The following is a 17,852-nucleotide window of genomic DNA, read 5'->3' as shown; positions in this document are numbered from 1 at the left end:
TGTGCAGGTGATGGGAAAGCATTCAGCCTGTTCTAAGGCACATTCTCACAGTTCCCACTGGTCCACTGATACAATGAGAGTCCTGGCCAGCCTTTTACAAGATTCGAGGCCTGGTCTATACATACCTTATTCTTCTGTGGAAAAACCTCCCTGCAATTAGAAAACACCCTACGAGCTTTCTTTCTACTTTCAGGGAGTACTTTATGGAGAGAGGGCTCTCTTACATTAAGGGAGCAATCACAAGTATAATCTCCCCCTCCCCACCTGCAATGTGAAGTCCTACTGACACTATCAAGTCAGACCATTGGTCCACCCAGCTCAGCACTGTCTACACTGGTTGAGCTAGTGTATCCCAGGCAGAAGTCTTTCCCAGACTCAACTTGCACCCATTAAAATTCTATCACCTCATTTCATTGGAAACATTAGCTAGGTCTGGGACTTTGCTGCATGCAATAAGATAGAAAGGATTCCCAGAAAGCGGAACATTTCAAAACCACTGGCATACATAAACACACTGCACCACATCAGACGGGGACCGGAGGCGGGGCGAAGGCTTGCCAAAAAGCACAGAACAGCCCACAAAAACATTCAATGGTATGCAACCAAGGTGCTACTTTCTGCACAGAGAGCACAGAAATAACTTCTACCTTCTTGCAAGAGCTTTAGTACACCTGAAGAACATTAAATGGATATATACTCCCAATATCTATTGGGTAACAGCCATTCTCAGAAATTCCTTCTGAGAGAATTAGCTCTTATCAAGGCATGCATAAATACTTCACCTAGTAGACAAACTGTGCCAAGAGGAGGAGACAGCTGCTTAAAGGCTACCAGATAAACATACTTCAGCAGGGAATACTAATTGTAAGAGCACTTTGCCTTATCAGACAGATCACATTAGAAATGCATTATTAAAATTTACTAAGCACTTAAAAGCTGAACAGGTCACAGTTGGGGGGGGGCACCCAGAAAGAAATGGAATGGGGGTGAGTGGAGAAAAGAGATCACAGCTTACAACCTCTATGGCCTTCAGAACAAGTTTCACACGCTTTGTTTAGCGAACACAATTTGCACTAACTGGAGAAAGTTTGTTAAATCCATTATCAAGAACAATGGAGATGTGATCTTGACAAATGTTGCTAAAAACAGGTTTGATGTGACGCTTTGTTGCTGCACGACCTGGAATCTGACCAAGCAAACCTGCTTAACTCATACCAAACAGAGCTTAGAGTTTGCCAAAAAAATCTACCTCCCTACCCCCAGTTAGGTTACATCTCATTCTAACTTTTTATTAATAACTAGGGGCTGCTGCCCATGCTCAATCAGCTCACCACCCCATCCATCCCACACCTGACTAAACAGGTACAACACAGGCCCCTGCTCACTGTCTTCGCCACTATGGTGAGCTATACTGTATTTATATTTAAATTACAGCAATTATCTCCAAAGTTCAGATCCTGAAGCTGAGACTCCAATACTTTGGCCACCTCATGAGAAGAGAAGACTCCCTGGAAAAGACCCTGATGTTGGGAAAGATTGAGAGCACAAGGAGAAGGGGATGACAGAGGACGAGATGGTTGGACAGTGTTCTCGAAGCTACTAACATGAGTTTGACCAAACTGCGGGAGGCAGTGGAAGACAGGAGTGCCTGGCGTGAAGAGTCGGACACGACTAAACAACAACATCTCCAAATTTGCACCTATACATAAAAATTACCATATGCAAATCAGTGTCCTCTTTTTCTTTGGATGCATAAGTAATCACTCTACTCTCCCCACCCCATGGAACCTCAGAAAACTGTCTTACAACTTTTTGCCCACACAAATTTGTAAGGTAAGGGCACGTGATGTATTATCCGGCTACTTCCCAAGCCCTAAAGTGCACAGATATTTTACATATTGGCAAGTATTATGGAGGATGATCTGCCTTTCTAAGCTAAAAATTTCCCAAGTGCCTTGCAAATAGTGATTTTTTTAAATAAATAAAAATAGCAAAAAAAATCCTAGACATGTTTTCTTGTGAGTAAGCCTCACTAGACACTATGGAACTTTGCTTCTGAGAAACCACTCCCAGGATTTAGCTATATAGACATTTTATTGTGAAATCCAACAAGCCAGTTAAAAGATGTTCATTAACGACTTCCCGCTAGAGTTAATACCCCACTCAGCACATGGTTCTGCTGTGGGAAGCCATGACAGTTAAGCCGGTCTGACACAATATGAGGTTGGTACAACAGATGTGGTCTACGTTTGTTCTCCAAAATGTTGGCACCAACCATGTATTTCTTTATCCAAATAAAGTAAGCAACACTCAAAGCTTCTTTACACACATGCACTGCACATTTCTCTCCTTGAAACCTTTTTTCTGCTTTCTTATCAGTAGCCTGCTTCTGCCTCTCGCTGCGTCGAGTCATCTCAATTCTCCTTTTCAGCAGGCTGTACTTTGAAAGCTCAGCAGGTACTGACTGTGGTCTTGTCTTTTTTAATATCTCGCCACCAACTGTCACCACCACCCTGGCGCCCACAAGAGAAACTGGCAGTTTTAGAATATTGCATAAGGAAGATTCCACAGGTCACAGCACCAGTAACTTAAAAATAATTTTCACTATTGTTATTATTAATTTCAAAAGGGGAAGGAATTTGTCTCTTCAAGTCTCACTTCTAACATGGGATGCTTTGATTCCATCCCAAACTACAACTCCAGAGCAAATGGTGTATGTTCCTTTGAGCACTGTCTATGAAAACCATGAAGCTAAAAGTGAGCCTATTTAACCCCAGGATCTTCCAGGGCTGGAAAAGACCCAAACACCTCATCAGTCAGAAGTCTGAAATCTTGGCATTGGCACCTAATAATCCTCCTTGACTCCTCATGCAAAGGGCCGATGCCAATTTCTAATTTTTTGGCAACTATGGAAAGGAGGTAGGGAGGAAGCTAAAATATTTCCAACCTTGAAATGTTCTATTATTTCTCCATGAATATGCCACCCAAAATCATTGTTAAATATGAAGTACCCAAAATGCATTACAGTGGTACCTCGCAAGACGAATGCCTCGCAAGACAAAAAACTCGCTAGACAAAAGGTTTTTCCGTTTTCGATTTGCCTCGCAAGACGAATTTCCCCTATGGGCTTGCTTCGCAAGACGAAAACGTCTCGCGACGTCTAAAAACAAAGACATGTTTTGTTTATAAAGTTAATTTATTTTCCCTTCAGTTTTTGAACTGCTCTTTACAGTATGTGTGACTTTAAAGAGCAGTTAATAAACTGTTGTTGTACCAAATTTGGCTTTGTTTAGACTTTTTTTGACCATAGGAACGCATTAATTGATTTTCAATGCATTCCTATGGGATTTCGTGCTTCGCAAGACGAAAAATTCGCTAGACGACAAAAATTGCGGAACGAATTAATTTCGTCTTGCGGGGCACCACTGTATTACTTTAATATAAAAAGTAAAACTTTAGGACTAATCTCCCTCATCATAACCAGAGCATTTAAATTGCTGTCTCAAGTGTTCACATAAGTATTCACGGTGTTAATTATTAAATTAATATAAAAAAAAAATCAAAATTTTGATAATCACAAGGACCCCATACAATAGGACAATATTATTCCCCTCTAATGATGATGATGATGATGATTTATCACCCACCCTTCATCCCAAGGTCCCATGGCAGGTCACAACAATTTAACATACAACCTTAAAAAAGGACTTACCACAACAAGAATAAAGTGGGTCCTAAAATCTGCATATCAAGTGTCAAAGGCCAGGGTAAAGAGGTAAAGAGATGCATCTTCAGCACCTAGATGGTGAGCCAAGGTTGAAAGACCAGAGCTTGCTGAATAAAGGTCACCTAGTTAGTTTACAGCCTATAGTTCCTGGTTTGTGGGTTCAGTCTTAGCTACTCCACCTCACTAGCGCTGGACCTCACTAGCATAGCACATTAACAAGCCCCATTATAGGAAATTGGCAAGTGCAAGCAACTTGCGTGCTCAAAAGCAACCTAGCAAGTAACTATTACTACTCCACACACTGAAACAGCAACCATAACAAAAGGGTTTAACTGCTAGAATTCTGACTGGCCTAGTCAGGTGGGGTCATATTACAATACTTCTGAAAGAATTACATTGGCTGCTTATTCCCTTTGGGGCCCAATTCCAGGTGCTGATGCTTATCTTTCAAAGATATAAACAATTTGCAATCCAAATACCTGACAATGCCCCTCTTCCCATACATTAAGATATTCAAATGAATCCCTTCTACAAGTCCAGTTTGTTGGTGGCATGTGAGTTCAACAAAGAAGAACTTTTCTCTGGCGACATTCAATTTTGGAATACTGTATCCTTTCCAGGGTGGATCAACGGGAACAGACGCTAAAATTGTTTTCTGGCAAGAGGTTTTAAGATAGGTGAGAGGAACCTTTTTCCAGTCAGAGGTCTGCATTCCCTTCTGGGAAACCCTCCAGAGGTCAGATGCAAGTGGGAGCTGGGGCAAGAAGCAAAAGTGGGTGGGGCAATTAATGCAAAGAATACCTTTGCACAGTAGACTAGTTTCTACACGTAGCTCTCTCTATCCTCCACCTAGGCAAGCCAGAGGCATTAACAGAGTTCAACAGCACATTACAGTAAAGCAAAAACACTCAAGGTATGATACAGGGCCAGCAAAGTGCATGACCTGGGAAGAGGGGAGAGACAATGTGCTTTGGGGAGGGTTCTGAGGACTAGATAGAGAAGCTTGGAGGGCACCATTAGGCCCCTTGGCCTGAGGTTCCCTGGCCCTGTTTTAAAACATTTTCATATGCCCAGGCATTTAAAATTGATTTTATGGCCTCTGCTTAATAGTTCCGTAGTTCACTTGCTACTCAAAGTTTTATTGCCAGTATGTGTTATTGGGTTATTACATTGTATTAACACTCTGGCATCAGTTTGGATGAAGGGCAGTTTAGAAGTGTTTAAAATATATAATAAATGAAATAAATACAGAAGCTTAACCTGGTTTAGCGTAATTTCCGAAATGGAAAATCGTAGCTTGCAGCCAGCCAGAACACTAGGAATTAGAAGCCATGGTTTGAAATGGGTTTGCAAATTATGGCTTGGCGTGACGTCTCCCTTGAGGAAACAGTGGCTCTGCTTCCAGAGGCCAGTGCACTGACAGCAGCGGTGACTAGCCTGAAATGTTCCAGATGCTAAGGACTACAAACTGCATCAGCTCCAAGCAGCACAGTCAACAGTCAGGAATGACGAGAGTTGTATTTCATAACACCTGGAGGGCACAATGTTAAGCTACAGCTGAGAATGAATGCTGAGCATTTGGAAAACAAAAACAGAGGAGCTCCAAAATGGCATGATCTGAGTGTGTTTGTGTGTGTGTGTGTGTGTGTGTGTGTGTGTGTGTGAGAGAGAGAGAGAGAGAGAGAGAGAGAGAGAGAGAGAGAGAGAGAGAGAGAGAGATATTTGGTCTAGACTTGGGAGAAAGTAGTGGACCTGTTATCTAACAGCCTGGTAAGATATCCCAGGATCAGAAATAGCCCCTTGTCACCTGTGGCAAATAAAAATTACTACTAGTTAAAGAGGTAGAAGAGTTTTTGCACATTGGAAGAGAAGGGCAAATAGCAGTGTCAAATATGAGACAAAAAGCTTCATGTCAGCCAATGAGATGTGCATACACAGATCTGCTCAGCAACTCCCTAAACACAATTTTATTTAAGGTAAACTTAACAAAACACAAAGAGCTGGAGTGTTCAAGTCACTTAATTTCAAAAAATGGCACCGAGACCTTCAAATAGAACTAGCCTGTTCTGAACCCTGCAGACAAATGAAAACATTTAGACACAAACATTTGTCAAGGCAAAATTGTTAATAAATGCTTGTGTAAACTACTATGGAAGGTAGTTTAAGCCAGTGCTTTATTTAGGCTGGCTGTTCTTTTAGCTAGCCTAAATAAAACACCAGCTACTGAAAAAGATGAACCCTTTCTTCCATGGAACCATCCTTCTACAGCTAACATAAAAGGCTGTTCAAAAACGCTGCCATTAGTTAAAATCTTACACAGTGCGAGTGAGTTTAAAACACAGAGGTCAGAAGACCTAAAGCAGATTCTTTCCCTCACATGCACCACAGGCTTTTGCAATGGTCTAAATCAAGCCAATTTTAAACAATAAAAGCCACCCTGCCCTCTCCACTATGCTCTTAAGCGTACGTTAAACGCTTGTGAATGGAAAATATGATACCTCTATCAACAGCCTGCGGTATGTTTAAACTATTATAATGTAAAGCATGCTTATTCTCACAAAAAAGCTAGCGGAAATGACTACCAAATGCTTCCTTTACAATCTCTCCAGAATAGGGCAGATTCTTCTAACTGGGGAGCACAGGGATGTGGGAGGTGGGGGGAGAAGAGATTTTCCTGACATCCTGAATGTTAGCAGACTCTGCGCAAAACAGATGATATCCCTAGGAAAGAAAACTTTTGCTATGAATTCATCATCTTTTATGAGAGGCACACAGCAAAAAGGCAGAAAAACAGTTATTCACATTTTTAGTGCGCTAATCATTTTTATGTTCGAGAGATTTGTTTTTTTTCTTTGTGGGGGGAGGAATCAAGCGGCCTTTTAAAAGGAAAGTGACAATAACCACAGGAAGTGACCGTAGCTATAATAGTCTTTCCCTCAAGAGGGCCTGATAAACTTTTTTTAAAAAAGAAAAAAGAAAAGAACAGGAAGTCTGCAGAAGAATGATGAAAAAAAAAAACAGACCAGAAGGACCAAGCTACAGAGCAGTTACAGATACAAGTCCAAAGGGAAACAGGCAGCCAAAAGGTGGTGGTGCTCACACATGGAATCTATGAGATCTGCCCAAAGGAGGGAGAGAGAAATGCCACCCTGTATTTCAAATGTATACCTGGGGATGGAACTAATCAAATGCTCATTTCAGTTGAGCTCAATGATTGGAAAGAAGTCATACATTTTTTTTTCTCCCTCTCTGGCCTGCTTGGAATACACTAAACACAGACCATGGTAACAGAGTGCAAAGGAGTGAATGAGTGTGTGCAGAAGTGGTATAGCCCACCTGCACACATTTATTGATCAACTGCAGTCATGCAAGAGACACTGCTGATTTGAAGCCATGGCTGCCAAACGCTGAAAGGACGCCTTCGAAGACAGACAAGGTGAGATGGTGGGGAGAAGCACCCTCTCTGCATCAAACACAGGTCCCAAAGCAACCAAATTTGGAGGAGAGACCACAGCTCAGTGGTACACCACATCTGCTTTGCTTGCAGTCCCCAGGTTTAATCCCCAGCACCTCCCGGGAAAAGGGTCAGGTAGCAAGTGACAGGAAATACTTCTCTTTACCTGAGGCCCAGGAGAGCTGCTGCAGATCAGAGAAAACAATACACACAGGAAAGAATGGGTAAATAGTCTGGCCTGGCATAAAGGCAGCTTCCCATGTTCTCAATAATAAAGTAAAAACAATTTAGACATTTTAAAATAAAATACAACAAAAACACAGATCAGATCTGTGTATTTATATCCGGTCACCCGACTTTTAAAAGTTATCAATAATAATAAGGTAACTCAGACCCAAACAGAGCTATGTAAAACTGAAAATGTTATTGTTTTGCCAGGGAACACAAAACAACCACCAGGAATGTACACCAAGGAGGCTCAAAAGCTCCAATTAATGGCTCAGTCACAATGGTTTGGGGTATGTTACTTGTTGGTAAAAGGAAGAATAGCAACCCACACACAAGGTTGTTGGGAAGAGAAACAGCATGCCGTATCATTCTTTGTACACATTAATGAACTACCCACCCACCACAGTTATGACCCTCCCCCAATACCTATTTTGTGTCTGCTGTGTCTACCACATACTTAATGCAGAAGGCTGCTTATGCCAAATCATAAACTGGTTCCAGTTTGCCACAGATTCAAGAGCCAATGACACAAGCCAGCTGTCGTTCCCCTGCCCAGATGAGAAGATGCTTACTTCATCCCCTTGGTTCACAACAGCAGCAACAGGACCAGGGGAAGAACAAAGTGACCGCAATCTCCTCTCCCAGAACCCACCCATTTTGCACTAAGCCAAACCATTACCTGACAACTGGGTCACTGGCAGACACCTTGGAACCTGTTGTCGGGCAGAAAAGGCAGGATATAAATATTACAAATTAATAAAACAAGACAAGCATATAGACACTAAACTCCTAAAGAGCAACTCAAACATCTTCTTTGCAGTAGTGTTCCCTTAATCTCACTGCAAGGACAAATCTTCTACTCATACAAGAATTTTCTGCCCTGCACTCAGCAAGCCCCCAGATTCTAGCCTGTTTTTTCCTGCACAGGAAGTCAAGAACAAATGTATCTTCAATGCATGACTTCACAGAGACTCAAGCAGTAACCCAAGTCAACCTGTGCCCAGTTCTTACCAAGTACACCTGGGCACATTGCTGTAAAATGTGCAGGCATTATTTTTGCTCAGATTGGTGCGCCACATGTTATGCTATGACATCATTTCCCCACCCCAAAATCAAATAAAGGGAAGAGTTAAGCTACACGCATACAGTGGTACCTCTGGTTAAGAATTTAATTTGTTCCAGAGGTCCGTTCTTAACCTGAAACTGTTCTTAACCTGAAGCACCACTTTAGCTAATGGAGCCTCCTGCTGCTGCCATGCTGCTGGAGCACAATTTAGGTTCTCATCCTGAAGCAATCCTGTTCTTAACCTGAAGCACTATTTCTGGGTTAGCGGAGTCTGTAACCTGAAGCATCTGTAAACTGAAGCATCTGTAACTCGAGGTACCACTGTATCTACTTCCTCTTTCCCATTCCAGTGGTAACACATGACTACATACGGGGAGGGGGGTCCAACAGAGCTATTTTAGGGAGCACAAGTAGGTGGGCTGTTGGGGGTAGGAGGCGACAAGCAGAGTACCCTAAGTCAAAACCATTCTTAAAAAAATAGTCCATTTACAGACATAATGTCTTAATAACTGCAAGATAGTTAAAGTAAGGCACTAACACAACATTATTATTTTTTTTAGTAAAATCATAATGCTTTGGACCAAGTCTGCCTCACATGTTCTCATGAGTAATGTAGCTGGCACAAATTGTGTAAATAAAGCTTCACATTTTGGAAAACACTGTATTACAGTTCCCCAGACACTTTCCTTCAAATCTTTTCAGAATGAGAGTTTGGCATCAAAAGGAATCTCTGATCTTCTGTTTATTTCTCTCTTCTCATTGAGAGTGAAGGGAAGCTATGCATTAAGATGTGGCAGAAGAGAGCACTGCAAATCTGCTACTTAGGAGGCAAAATCCTTCCTTCATAGCTAGACAAATTCCAGTATCTGACAGCAGTACAGTGGGGATGGATTTATACAATTTGTGTGCATAGCTGTCCTGCAATTGGTAACCTGGCATCAGAGTGAAAACGTCTCTTTAGAACTCGCACCATCTTTCAATTGGAACCAGTATTAAAAACTGGGATAGAAAAGCTAGCAGCCATGGGACATGGGTTGTGGGGCACCAAAACAGAATGTCTAGTCGCCACAGGCGGCGGCGGCGGGGGGGGGATTGGCAACATTTTTTATTTATTATTTTGATAAACATGAACTAATATGCAATTCAAATAAGAGACACATTCTTGTGATCACATTTTTATCAGAAATTGTTAATACGTGTTTATTTTGGTGTTTACAATAAAAATATTGGTACCATACTTCAGTTTTCAAAACACTCTACACTTTATTGTTAAACTCCTTTACATATTGTCTGTGCTTAACATATACTTTGAGGCTTCAAAGCACATACACTACAGTAATCCCTGAGTGTCAGTCAGGTGCAAAAAATGGCACCCAGACTTTTTGAGGTCCTCGCAAATGGAGAAACTTTGGGTGCAAAATGCACCTGGCACCTTGCTAATTTTGAACCCTGATTGGAATACATTAATATTTTCCCCTTCCTTGAAAAGTTGTTGACTAATGCTTGCTCCATGTCACTATAGTGTTTTCAGAACAACTGTAAGGCCTTAGTACCACAAGAGTTAGCAACCTGACAATAAAATAGCATTAGCTCACGGATGGGAAAAAAGAAGGCATCTATTGCCAAGTGCCAATTCTTCATGAATTCTTGATGTAAAGGTAGAATAAAGTGCTCCGATGTCATGAGCTAAGGCTACACTGCTTCAGAACAGCAGCAAAAGGCTGGGTAGGAGAAAGAGAAAATCTCAGGAGAGACCAACCCCATGAACAGACCTGTGGAAATACTTTAGGAAGGTCCACAGGTCAGCTCAGAATAACTAGCTGCACACCTGGCTTGCCAGTAGTACATGTGAAAAGGCTCTAGGAGTCTTAGTAGACAACAGGATTAACATGAGTCAACAGTGTGATGCGGCAGCACAGAAAGCTAATGCTTTTCTAAGTTGCATCAACAGAATCACAGTATCCAATCAAGGGAAATAATAGTTCTGCCTTGATGAGGCCAAAGCTGGATAACGGTGTCCACTTCTGGGCACCACAATTTACAAAAAGCCTGTCTGTCACATGGAGGTTGGAGCAAGCTTGTTTTCTCCTGCTCCAGAGGGTAGACCCCAAACCAATGAATTCACATAGCAAGAAAGGAGATTGCAACTAAACATCAGGAAGAACTTTCTAACAGTAAGAACTGTTTGACAGTGGAATGAACTCTATCGGAATGTGATGGACTCTTCTTCGTTGGAGGTTCTTAAGCAGAGGTTGGATGGCCATCTGCCATAGATGCTTTAGTGGAGATTCCTGCATTGCAGGGGGTTGGACTAGATTACCCTTGAGGTACCTTCCAACTCTACAAGTTCTATGTATTGCATGTACAAGCTCTCAGGCTCAATTCCCAATATTTCCAGTTTAATGGATCTTGGGAAGCACGTTGATCACATGGTCTCTGCCTCAGGTTTTGGACTGACATTGCCAATCAGAGCAATAAATTACTGGGCTATGTGAAGCAAACGGTTCAGTATATAAGACAGCTTTGTGTGCTTTTATAGTGTGCATTTTCAGCCACACAATAAAAAAACAAGCTACCAATATCCAACACAGAATTCAGATAAGGGAACACAGCCAAACTCACCCCAACAACTGCTGAACGAAGGTTTGCGTAACAACAGAGAAAATATTTTTTAATTTTATTTAAAAAGTTCTGCAGAAAGAAAGCCTGTGGATCATAACACAAAATTGGATTTTTCAATAAATCCCCCATCAGAGGAAGATGCATGAAGCACTGACACAAAATGCCTGCTTTTTGAAACAAGTTCCAAAGATAACATTTTCCCCCGATGAAAGCAACTGATTACAGACGATAAAGCCCAAACTGAAACACATGTGACTATCAAAAGGGACATTTACTGAAGAACAAACACCCGCTTATTACGAAAATATTTAAACATTCGACATGGAATTCCAAACAAAAAGAAATTGGAATGGGGCGGGAGAGAAGTAAAAAGCAAGTGAATACCTACAGATGGTGACAGATTTCTGCCAAAACAACAGCAGCACTGAAGCACAGCAAGGAGTGAACCAAGTTATATATCCATATGAGAACTATTTGGGGGTGGAGGGCAGAATGAAGTGTGCCATCTTTACCAGGACAATATAAAACAGTTCCACTCACTAGCTATGGACATCTGGTTTGTCTCAGACTGCTTTACACCAACTGGATCAAGCTGCTGGTAGTTTGTTCCTCTGCCACCTAGTGGCAACCTCCAATCATGCAGTTCAATCCTAAACCACACTTGGGAGAATTATTAATAATATACGAGTCCATGGGTAGGAAAAGGAAGGCCCGGGGGCCGGATCTGGCCCAATTGCATTCTAAATCTGGCCCACGGACAGTCCGGGAATCAGCATGTTTTTACATGAGTAGAATTTGCCCTTTTATTTAAAATGCATCTCTTGGTTATTTGTGGGGCCTGTCTGAGTTTTTACATGAGTATAATGTGTGCTATTATTTAAAATGCATCTCTGGGTTACTTGTGCGGCATAGGAATTCGTTCATTTTTTTTTTTTCCAAAATATAGTCCAACCCCCCCCCCAAGGTCTGAGGGACAGTGGACCAGCCCCCTACTGAAAAAGTTTGCTGACCCCTGTAACTCGTCAAAGAAAAACAATATGGAGCCTTAGTTTCACCTGAGAACATAAGAGAATTAGACCAAAGGCCCATCTAGTCCAGCATCCTCTTCTCCAACTGTAGTGAGCTAGATGTCACCAAGCAAATCAGGGCATGAAGACTTTGGAAGGCTTTCGAAGAGGATTGGACAGATTCATGGAGAAGAAAGCTACTAGCCACAATGGCTATGTTGAACTTCCAAAGTCCTTATTTTATCAGAATTCAGCCTCAGTTTATTAATCCCATCCAGCCCATCATTGCTTCCAGACACCAGTTCAGTTCCATCTACTTCTGAGAGTGGACCGACCTGCATGGAGGAGTCAGTTGCTGCCAACCCAAACCTCACCAGGGAGTGAAACGTGCGTGCACACACACGCGCATACACACACACTACTGGATCCTTCCCAGTCCCCTCTAGAAAAGCCAGATCTAGAACATGATCTGCAGTAATTGTCAGTGCACAACATATTGTGACAGCCCCATAGCTGTCATGGCAGCCATGAAGTCCTGAGCTGGCCCAGATAAGGCAGCATCAGCATAGATATTGAAGTTTGCCCAGGACTAGTGTCCTTGGATTCTCCAACACCGTACCAGAGATTGCTAGCTCTGTCAGGTAAGCTATTGGACATGTTATGCCTTTTCTCTTGTCATTTGTCCCCATAACATGAGTGCTCAGAGATACACTGCCTCTCGACAAGGAGGTTTCATTTAGCCAACATGGTTATAAAAATAGGACTTGCAACACAAACAGTCAATTCCACTAAACTGTCATTCCAACACTTTTATTCCTACACTGGTCAAAGTCACAAGAAAATGGCACCCCTGCCTAACAAAAGATTCAGAGATAACATTCCAAGTTATTGTAAATAAGGCTTCAAGGAGTTCGTTAGGTTGGGTAACAGTTGTATTTCTCAGTATCACCTCAGTACAACCGCCTTGTCCTTGATTAGGGTATTGACAGACAAACTGTTGAATTTTAATGCTAGTGTTTTGTCAATAAGTATTCACGTACGCTTCACAAGTTCATTAATAATCCATTAAGGAGACCTAAATTAAAGCTTGGCAGGAAGGCAGCTTCCCTGGGAAACAAAAATCAGCCTCTCCTAGGCTGGCAAGAACTGCATGTGCCAAATGTGGCGTATTAAGATGTGAATACACATTTCTAAAAAGGTTATGCACTCAAACTATTTCAGCCTCCTTAATAAAAGGTATCATGACACAGCTGCAAAAACCACACATTAGGGTACCCATTTCACCTATGTTTTAACCCAGGGTTTCATCACACTACCTGGGGTTAACTTCTAAGAAGGTGGTGATTGCTATGGCCCTACAGCGGGAGAGAGCACATCTTCACACTGTGTAAAATCAACTTCCGGAATTCATTACCACAAGGAGAGGAGATGGCCACCAGCCCAGATTGGCTTTTATGAGGAGGAGGATTAAACAAATTAGGAACGCAGGAAACTGGCTTTTACCAGATAGGGCTACTTGCCCACCTAGCTCAGTATTTTCTGCACTGGGGTCTCAGGCAAAGAAAGGTCCTGATTTGATTTCATTAATTCTTCAAATTATATCCTGTCCTTCTTCCCGAAGGAGCCCAGGGCATCCATCACCTGTTCTGATACATCTGTTGAAGCGGACTATATAGCCCACGAAAGCTGACACCGTGACAAATTTGCTAGCCTTTAACAGGCCACAAATCCTCTTGGTTGCTTTTGCTGCATGAGGCAAACATGTGTGACCTGTCCTTTTAACTGCAAGCTCCAGATGCTCTGCCCCATGGAATTCAAATTATGAAACCATATAATGCAATACAAGAAATAAAAGAAACAATTAAAATACAATTAAAAATCAGTCTGAATATTTAATGCAGACACGCATGTGGGACCGCTGGTGGTCAAGGGGCCACAAGATTCCACAGAAGCCTCCAGCAGTGAATGACAAGTCAATCAAGGAAAGTGAAAGCAAGGAGGGGAGGGGATAAAAATTGAGAAGAGGCAGTAGCAACCATAGGAGGCTAGCTAAACTACAATCAGCCTCCTCCTTTGATTGTAAAACATTAGTTGATAAGAACGGTTAAGGAACAAGATCCTAGCTGTATGCAATTCAGAAAGAGAGCGAGAGAGAACAGAACATCTGTTCTGTCAGCAGCAATGATTGTTCCATTTCCCACTCCCCTGAGCTTTTGAGGGCTAATTCAAGGTTCCTATCTGGATTTATGCAGTTACAAGATCTAAAATATGTGGAGTTATTTTTGGCAGAAAGGAAGCAGGGAGGGGGAAGGGGGGGTGGAGAAAGAGACCAACACCCACCTGCTGCTGTCCTTGGAACTTTACGTTCAGGTGTAAAGAAGCATCTCTTGAAAGTTTTCACTTCCACAGAAAAGCGTTATGAACCTTTTCCCAAGCGTTATGAACCTCTGCCCCAAGAGCAAAGAAGAATAAAACAGTTTGGAGTTTTAAGGAGAAGGGGTCAGTTACACATATTACAAGCTCATCATGACAAGGCTGATAGGTTCAGAAAAAGGCAACCAAAATGACTGAGGGGATCTGATAGAGCAAGTTCTGCATGAGGAAAAAATGCAGCTTTTGGGACTTTTTAGTTTAGAAAAAAGGCAAGCAAGCAGAGACGTGATAGATGTTTATAAAATTATGCATGAGATGGAACAAGTGGATAATGAAGTTTTTCTTCCTCTCTAATAATACTATAGAACTCATGGAAAGCTAATGAAGCAGAATGTTGGAAGAGTCCGGACAGATAAATCAAAGTACTTCTTCAGGCAGCACATAGTTCAACTATGGAACTCGCTCCCACAGGAAGCAGTTATGGCTGCTACATTGGATGAGGAGCTGAGAAAAACCTTCGAGTGCTGCTACCAGTCAAAGTAGACTCTATTGGGATGCATGGGCCAACAGTGACTCAGCTATACAGCTGCAAATAAAATGTTTAAGTGTGTTGTAAAGTGCAATATACAAATGTGCCACTAGATGGCAATGGTGAGCTATGGCAAAGTCTATATATATTTCAAAACTTTTTTTTTTAAAAAAAGCATTTTCACAGCATTTTTTATGCATGTGTAGATTCCACCTAGGTCTGACTAAAGGCTGCTTTAGGATTTCTTTACAGTGGTACCTCGGGTTACATACGCTTCAGGTTACAGACTCCGCTAACCCAGAAATAGTGCTTCAGGTTAAGAACTTTGCTTCAGCATGAGAACAGAAATCGTGCTCCGGCGGCGCAGCAGCAACAACAGGAGGCCCCATTAGCTAAAGTGGTGCTTCAGGTTAAGAACAGTTTCAGGTTAAGTATGGACCTCCAGAACGAATTAAGTACTTAACCCGAGGTAGCACTGTACACAGCTTAGGATTCCAAGGGCTCTGGCATGTATTTCCACTTGTGAATCAGAGCAATAGATAATAACACTGAGACTGATAGAACACTCAAGTTTGCAATATGCAAGATCCATCCTGTTTTCATTCCCGCACATTTACTTGCAATATTTACCTCAATGGTTTGCTCCTATGAACAGAGCTTTGTTTCGAAATGGCCTTTCAAATGGTTCACTGCTGATTAACCCATTTTCATGCCTTGAAGAGCTTGATTCCTATTAGTGCAGACCGCAATCTGCACATTGATTTTTTGCCACAGTCAGGATCTGGAGAGGGGGGTGGAGGGAAAGGACCCCCACCAACAAGAAAAAGCAGCTTTTCAAATTAAGTTGCTACCCACAATGTTGAGTCGAATAGTCAGCGTTCCAAGAACACAATAAGCACGCAAAACCAAATACGCCAGCTATATACAGACATGTTTCTACATTTTAAAGAACTGAGAAGAGAGACTGGGGGGTGGGGGAAGGAGAGAAGAGAAGGAGGAATGTGCCAAGCACAGAATCACAGACAGTTCTGCTCTTGTTAGCACCGTTGATAAAAGGCTACAGTGCTTTCAAAAGGATTCAGAATTAGAAACAGACTCTTTTCTAGCTCTGAATTACCATCATTTTGCTCCATGCTAACCCCCGCACAATGGGACCAAGCTTCTCAAAAATACATGTCTCAAGCTGAAATGGCCTAGCAGGCTTCCACACACTCCACACCCCCTTTAAAAAAAATAAAATAAAATGGGGCTTTTATGCCAACAAATCTACACAGTTCTTGCCTGACAGCTTTCCACCAAGTTTTGCTACAAATCAAAAGGTTTTATTTCATAGCCCAAAGCAAGTTTCGCCATGTTTAATATCTGACAGGGGAGAAGAGTTTTAATCTTCTCTCCAGTTGAAACAATTACCATTCCCAAGATCAGTCTTAAACTGGCAGTAAAAAAAATAAAATCACTTATTTTACATTGTCAGTGAATATTAAAAAGAAAGAAAATGGCAGGCCGGTACTGAAAGCATGCCTTTTAGAAAAACCATGACTTTTGCTTGATGGAAAAGGTGAGCAATTTTCACTGCAGCAAAACCAATTTGTTAAAAAACCAAGAGGGCTCTGGGACTAGAAAAATTCCGGGTGCCTGGGTGCCTTAGCATCAAGAAATTTAAAATCATTTCAAGTCACCTTGGGGACTAGGAGCACTAAATATTCCCTTTTCCCTGCGAGAGAAAAGAATACAAGGACAAGGTTCGTGAGCATCCTCCAGGTATATGCAGCGTAATTAGCAGAAGTTTCTGTCCAGTTTTCTGCCTCTTCAACAAGGTGTAAAAGAAGGAGGAGTTGCACAGAAGAAAATGGAGAGTTGGGGCAGGAAGATGAGGTTGTTGCAGCGAGGAAAGAACATGCACAACCATTTGTGTCCAAATGGCCTGCCCCCTACCAGCTTCCTTTGTATTTGCAAAAGCAGAGAGACAGGTGTCTGTAGCAAGTGAATGAGAGGTAGGCCTGTTTGGCAGGATGCAGTGTACACCTGGTATGTAACTGGTTGCTTACCTGAAGGCCCCCTCTACTCAGCTGGAGGGGGACCATAGCCCAGTGTTCAAGCATTCAAGCACCTACTTTGCATTGCAGAAGGTCCCAGGTTCAGTCTCATATATCTCAAGTAACAGGTCTGGTGGAGGGGAGGGGGGAGTCTTCTCTCTGAGACCTCAGATAGATCTGCTGCCTGCAAGAGTAAACAGCACTTGACTCGGCGGACCAGTCGTCTGCCTCAGTACAAGGAAGCATCATAAAGGAGGGAGAGCTCATTGGCGGGGGCGGGAGGTACAGAGAGAAGGGGTAGGAGATTAGTAGAAAAGGCTGCGGTGGGGAATGGTTCATGTGTACCCTTCAGTCTCAAGATGCTCATAAGTCTTGAGGTTCTAAATTTAAGCCATCACAGGCCACATCTTGCTCGTGCTCGAAAGCTACAGTCATTTAGCGGTGAACTTCTTAACCCACCCAGGACCAGCAGCCTTGAAGAAAAGATGAAAGACACTGAGCCACTGTAAACAGATGTGTCTGTCATGTCTCTAAAACAGGAATTGCATCTGGCACGGACAGTTAATGTTTATATATATTACCCAAGGACAAAAGTCTATATAAAGCAGGCTTATATAAATAGGAGCAGAAAGAAAAGACACTAGTCTAAAAATATGACTTGGGCATTTAGAAAAAGGAACACGTTCTTCACAGTGTCTACGAAGCACAGAATTTTCTGTCAGCTAGAGTTGTTTTATTGCTAGACACCAGAACAAAGTGGTGGGGGGGAGAGTTAAAATTGAAGGAGTTGCACTTTGCTCTTGGCGGGTG

The 17,852-nt window shown here is 42.2% G+C and overlaps 1 protein-coding gene across 17 annotated transcripts in view; it reads right to left on the bottom strand.

Moving 5' to 3' along the window:
- RERE (arginine-glutamic acid dipeptide repeats) overlaps positions 1–17,852 on the bottom strand; it is a 350,074-nt gene that overhangs the window by 287,163 nt on the left and 45,059 nt on the right. Inside the window, exon 1 of one of the 17 annotated variants that reach the window (XM_081923427.1) lies at positions 2,358–2,487. The exons of 15 other annotated variants lie outside the window; for them this stretch is intronic. The gene's annotated coding sequence lies outside the window, so the exon portion shown is untranslated. Of the gene's footprint in view, positions 1–2,329; positions 2,488–17,852 lie in introns of those variants that run through there. One more of the 17 variants, XM_081923426.1, reaches the window with a different exon arrangement.

Source organism: Podarcis melisellensis (genome assembly GCF_964234715.1).
Source record: "Podarcis melisellensis genome assembly, chromosome: 8".
NCBI lineage: Eukaryota > Metazoa > Chordata > Lepidosauria > Squamata > Lacertidae > Podarcis > Podarcis melisellensis.
Note: the sequence above shows the minus strand (reverse complement) of the source record. Positions and strands in the feature narration are given on the sequence as shown.